At 37.8% G+C, this 5,168-nt stretch overlaps 1 protein-coding gene across 1 annotated transcript in view; it reads right to left on the bottom strand.

The window, feature by feature from the left end:
• ppp2r5b (protein phosphatase 2, regulatory subunit B', beta) overlaps positions 1-5,168 on the bottom strand; it is a 36,853-nt gene that overhangs the window by 23,918 nt on the left and 7,767 nt on the right. The gene's annotated exons all lie outside the window — the stretch shown is intronic.

Genomic DNA, 5,168 nt, shown 5'->3' with positions numbered 1-5,168 from the left:
TATTACCTTAAGGGGTTTATGTGACGCACTTCAAGCCCGTCTTTAAATACTCTAATCCCTCCCCCCCGTTCGCCCCCGCCCGCCGTCGATGACACGTGTAACGTCCGCCCTGTCTCGCCGCGATCACAGGAAGGTGAGGCGCTTTGAACGGAGCCTTACGGGTCGCCGGTTTACCTGCAGAGAGAGAGAGAGAGAGAGAGAGAGAGAGAGCGGGAAAGCGGCCGACAGGAGCCGGATCTGGGTGTTTTTGGGAGGGAAAGACGCGTCCGACCTTCCGGTTTGCTTTTCCGTCTCTCAGCGGGACGGGTCGCCAAATTAAAAAAAGCATTTATTGATTTTATTTCTTCATTTTTATCCCTGTGAATAAGCGCCACTTCAAGTTTTGTCTCGCCAAGTTAAAAAAAATAAATGTTCTGCGGCTCACCGGAATGATCGGAAGTTCGATGAAATAAAAAATCTGATTTACAATCGATATCGCTCTAGAGACATTTTATCAGGAGGCTTCAGGACGTCGATTCAAACTGAAACTAGTAAAAAACAGAAGCAGAAACGGGCTAAACTGGTCCAATTCAGTCCAATTTATTACAAATCAGTCCAATTATAACTCAATCCGGAAGAGTCAGCCACAGACAAAACCCAATTCCTATTGAAGCTCCAATTCATTCCAGTTATAACTGAATTCAGTACTTTAGGAGTCTTTTTATTATTCAGTTACAAACTAATTTATTCCTGTTCACTACACTCCAATTTAATATAACTTTAAATCGGTTCAGTCCAGTTTATCTAAATACATCCCAATTCAATCCATTTATAACTGACTTCAGTACTTCTGGATCATTCAGTTACAAATGATCCAATTCAAGCCAATTGATTCCTGTTCAGCACGTTTCACTTCAGTCTAAAAGTAAAACAGATGACTGATTTATTTCAGTTCAGTCCAATTCAGTTCAGTTATGATTGAATCCAGAACAGTTAGAAGCAAAACTTAATAAAGTTATTTACATTTCTATTCAAACCAAATCATTCCTGATCTGTCTACACTATTTTATTCTAACTGTAAATCAACTGACTCCACTTCTGCTTCGGTTCAGTCCAATTCAGTTCAGTTGTTACCATTTAATTACATGCTGTACTTTGATTTTTAGGTGAGTTCAGTTTTTTATTTTTTTATTTCAGTGCCGTCCAGCTGCACAGCACAGTTAGAGCTGTCTTAAAATACGATTACGTTCCTTCCAATTCAGCCCAGTTATATTCCGATTCATTGCAGGAAGGTTTAGTTTATTAATGCAGCCGACAAATATTAAAATTGCTCAGAAAGTCGGATGTTGCCTCAGAAGGAGTGAAAAGCTGGTGGGAAGCTTTCTGTGATTTCTGACTCACTTCCAGGAGCTGAAGATTTTAAAAAAACCGTCGTCTGAAAATCTTACCTGGCTGTGAAAAGTAAACATTAGTTGCAGAAAGTCGGTAAACAAAGCCGGAGATGTTCTCCTCGTCTGATTAACGGCTGTGAGGAAACGTGATGAATGAAATCAAATCTCATGTTTTTGATTAGAGCAGGAGTTTATTTTCTTTTTAAGGTGATGTAATTTAAAACAGAAGCTAAATTGGATTTTTTTAATGTTTTATATCTCAAAGAAGATAATTCCTGCGAGTCCTAGAATCGATTTTGTCTGTTTACTCAGATTCCGGCTGAATGTTAACGCTTCAACGAGCCACCGGCGTGAGATTTGAGACAAATCGCCGTCTTCCTTCAGCGACTTGATCGTGGTTATCGCGCTGCTTGGCCTTTCATTACATCGTCTCCCCTGCAGTATCCTCTGCCCTTCCTCTCCTCCTCCTCCTCCTCCTCTGCCTATCAACCCAACGTTAAGTCATTTCCTGTTCGATTCCTTTCACCGCCCTGCCACTTTTCCTTCCCCACCCTCCCTCCTAATTCGTCTCGGAGAGCAGAAACTACTCCACGCTTTCTGTAACCCAATACCAGACCCGTCCATCTGGACCCAACACACACACACACACACACACACACTCATTCAATCACCCACATACAATCTGTGTGAGAAGGTGACCGCATTACAGTAAACATCACATTTAAAACAGAGCTTTCTGCACATTAATTATTACAGTTTGTACAAACAAGCTGGACGGAAATAGATAAAAGCAAATTCAACTATGTTACGCCTTGTGCAGGGTTATTTTACGGTTAAAAAGTCAACATTTGTGACTAAATAGAACAACAGAAAAGAATCGCATCCAAGCCAGAAAACGTACTTCCTGTTTGTCTCGAATATGAGCTGTAAATGCAGCTCTGCAGGCACAAAAAAAGACGAGTTTTCGGCCTGTTTTTTGTGAACAAATCAGGCTGAAAAGAGCAAATAATCCAACATGTCAGATGTGATAAAACAGAGGAGGTGCTGCTAATTATGGATGGTTTCATCTCATCTGAAGGTTTCAGTGTAATGGTCGTCAGAGCGGCGTAAAGCTTTTTTTTAAAAATGCCTTTTTGTCTTTGTTCTTTTAGGTACATGAATTATTTCTCACTCCAACTCCGTGAGCACCTTCATTCTCAGAAATATGTCTCCGTTTCTGTTAGAACGGCTTCAGAGATTGTTGAAACTTTAATCAGCTTTTTTTTTTTTTCTGGAGTTCTTGAGCAAATTTAGAACCTGGGCTTTAAGGTCTGAAAATGAGAACAATGGGCGATATTTAAAAAAAAAAAAGAAAATATTTATAAGTTTCACAATCTATAAACTCGTCTGTTAAAGTCTGAATCAACTATAATCTTTTCTTAAACCTATTTTTATTTCTTTAACCTGAGAAACATTGTTCTCTTTATCATCTATGTTAGCATACTACTGCTAACGCTAATACTGCTAACGCTAATGCTGCTAACGCTAATGCTGCTAATGCTAGTACTGCTTATGCTAATACTGCTAACACTAATACTGCTAATAATATTTTAGTTAAAAGCTAATATTCTGCTAGCCCTTTGCTTCTTCTAGATATTACTTACAAATTTTCTATTTTCGGTGTTTAACTAGCTTTTAGCTACTTTTAGCTAGCATTTTGTTTTTTTTTATTTAGTTAGCAGTTTGCTATTTTTAGTCTTTTTCTAAAAAAAAGTATTGTTCTTCTTATAGCTTTGAGTTAGCATTTCATTACTTTTAGTGTTTAAGTGACTTAGGTTGAAGCTAGTATTTAGCTATTTTAGTTTTTAGCTAGCATTTGGCTTTTTTTGTTAGCAATTTGCTACTTTCAAGTCTTGACAGTGTTTTACCATTTTTAGCTTTTAGCTTTTCATCAAGTGTCAGGTCCTCATTTTGTTTTGGTTTCCAGCCTCTTGCTGTTTTTTTTTTATCAATCGTAGTCAATGTAAACAAACAAAAAAGAAAATTATAAAAGCTAAATTAAACAAATTAAATTTTAAAAAATTGTTCAATTATAAATGATAGGTAAAATGATTTTTTTATTTTAATCAACCTGTAATAACAGGCAGAAAAACTTTAGGCCTACCACGTGACTCCCGCTAAATTTAAAGATGCTAACAGACATAAGCTAGCTCCAAACTTTGACCAAAATTGAAGATGCCCTCTTCTTCTACCCCAAAACAAACCCTAATTATTCAAGAAAGTGAGAAAATGTCTTCTTTTATTCAAAACTATGGTTCTTAAAATTTATTTACATGAAACAGTAAAGTCAGAGCTAATCGCTAATACACAAGCTAGCAAAAACTGCTAGGCACAATTAGCTTGCTAACAAGCTGTCAGAAAATATGGAAGTAGATATAAAGAGCAACAAAATGTGATTTAAACTTCTTACTTGAACCACGTTTTGAAAAGCCGAAGAACGTTGTAGCAAAATGGCGCAAAGTAGCTAAACATGCTAAAACGTTAGCCTTGTCAAGTCTGACATTAGCTACAGCACCTAGCATGTCAATGTTTCCTATACTACTATGTTTAAACTTGACACAATAAATATATTTTTATTAAAACTTCATTTATTTAAATATGTTTAAGTTGTTCAGAAAAGAAAATACTGTCGAAACTAAACTATTCCTTTTTGAAATTTGTGTTATTTTGACTTTAAACACAGATTTATGTATTTTTACACCTTTTTCTGAAGTATTTTTAAACTCGCACTACAACGGATGAACATAACAATGTTCCGACTTCACTCCGTTAGTTTTCATGAAGTGTTGTTAGGGCTTCAACGTGGGGATCTGCCGGCGTGTTTTCTATCTAATCCCATCATTGTTAGCTGTGAAGATGTCCCAGTTCTGAGCCTGTTATGAAACACGAGCGGTCGTGTATTTTGGTGCACTGCAGGCTGCAGAGGAAGCATTTAAAAAGGATCAAGAATCAGAAGCTCGCGAAAGCACGCTCCGACCTGCTAAAGAGCATTCACCATCAGGGCTGCAACATTCAAAATTGGACACTTTCCGTGGGAATTAATGGGAATTTATTCATTTAAACCTGGAAATTAAAAACCTGAAGGTTGGCCATTAACAGGGATCATAAATATAGTTTGGGGAAAGTGTTTTAATATATTTTTGACTAAAACAACCAGATTTTATTGCTGAATGTCCGATAAAAGGCTTCAGAAGGAGAGAGGAAATGCAGTTTACCAAATAAACCAACCATGATTTTGTTTATGTGAAGGAAATTTGACATTTTCTGTGCATAAATTTAAACATTTCAGTGATTTTGATGACAAATAAGAAAATTAAAAAACAGAATATTTTTGTCCAGCGGTGTAGTTAAAATAAAGAAAAGGAATAAAACAAATAAGAGAACATGAAACACTCCTTAAACGCTATATTTCAATTAGTCCATTGGGCCAAACTCATTATGAGCTTCCTGATTAAATATAATGTTCATAGTTTTGTTTGGATCTGGTGCCGTTTTTATACAGGGTTAGGGCCTTTTGGCCCAGGGCTAGGGTTAGGGTCTCCTCAGGGTTGAAGGGGTTAGGGTCTTTTGGCCCAGGGCTAGGGTTAGGGTCTCCTCAGGGTTAAAGGGGTATGGGTCTTTTGGCCCAGGGGTAGGGTTAGGGTCTCCTCAGGGCTGAAGGGGTTAGGGCCTTTTGGCCCAGTGCTAGGGTTAGGGTCTCCTCAGGGTTGAAGGGGTTAGGGCCTTTTAGCCCAGGGCTAGGGTTAAGTTCTCCTCAGG

The sequence above is a fragment of the Kryptolebias marmoratus genome, linkage group LG7, assembly GCF_001649575.2.
Source record: "Kryptolebias marmoratus isolate JLee-2015 linkage group LG7, ASM164957v2, whole genome shotgun sequence".
Classification (NCBI taxonomy): Eukaryota; Metazoa; Chordata; class Actinopteri; order Cyprinodontiformes; family Rivulidae; genus Kryptolebias; species Kryptolebias marmoratus.
This window is presented reverse-complemented; position numbering and strand designations above follow the sequence as displayed.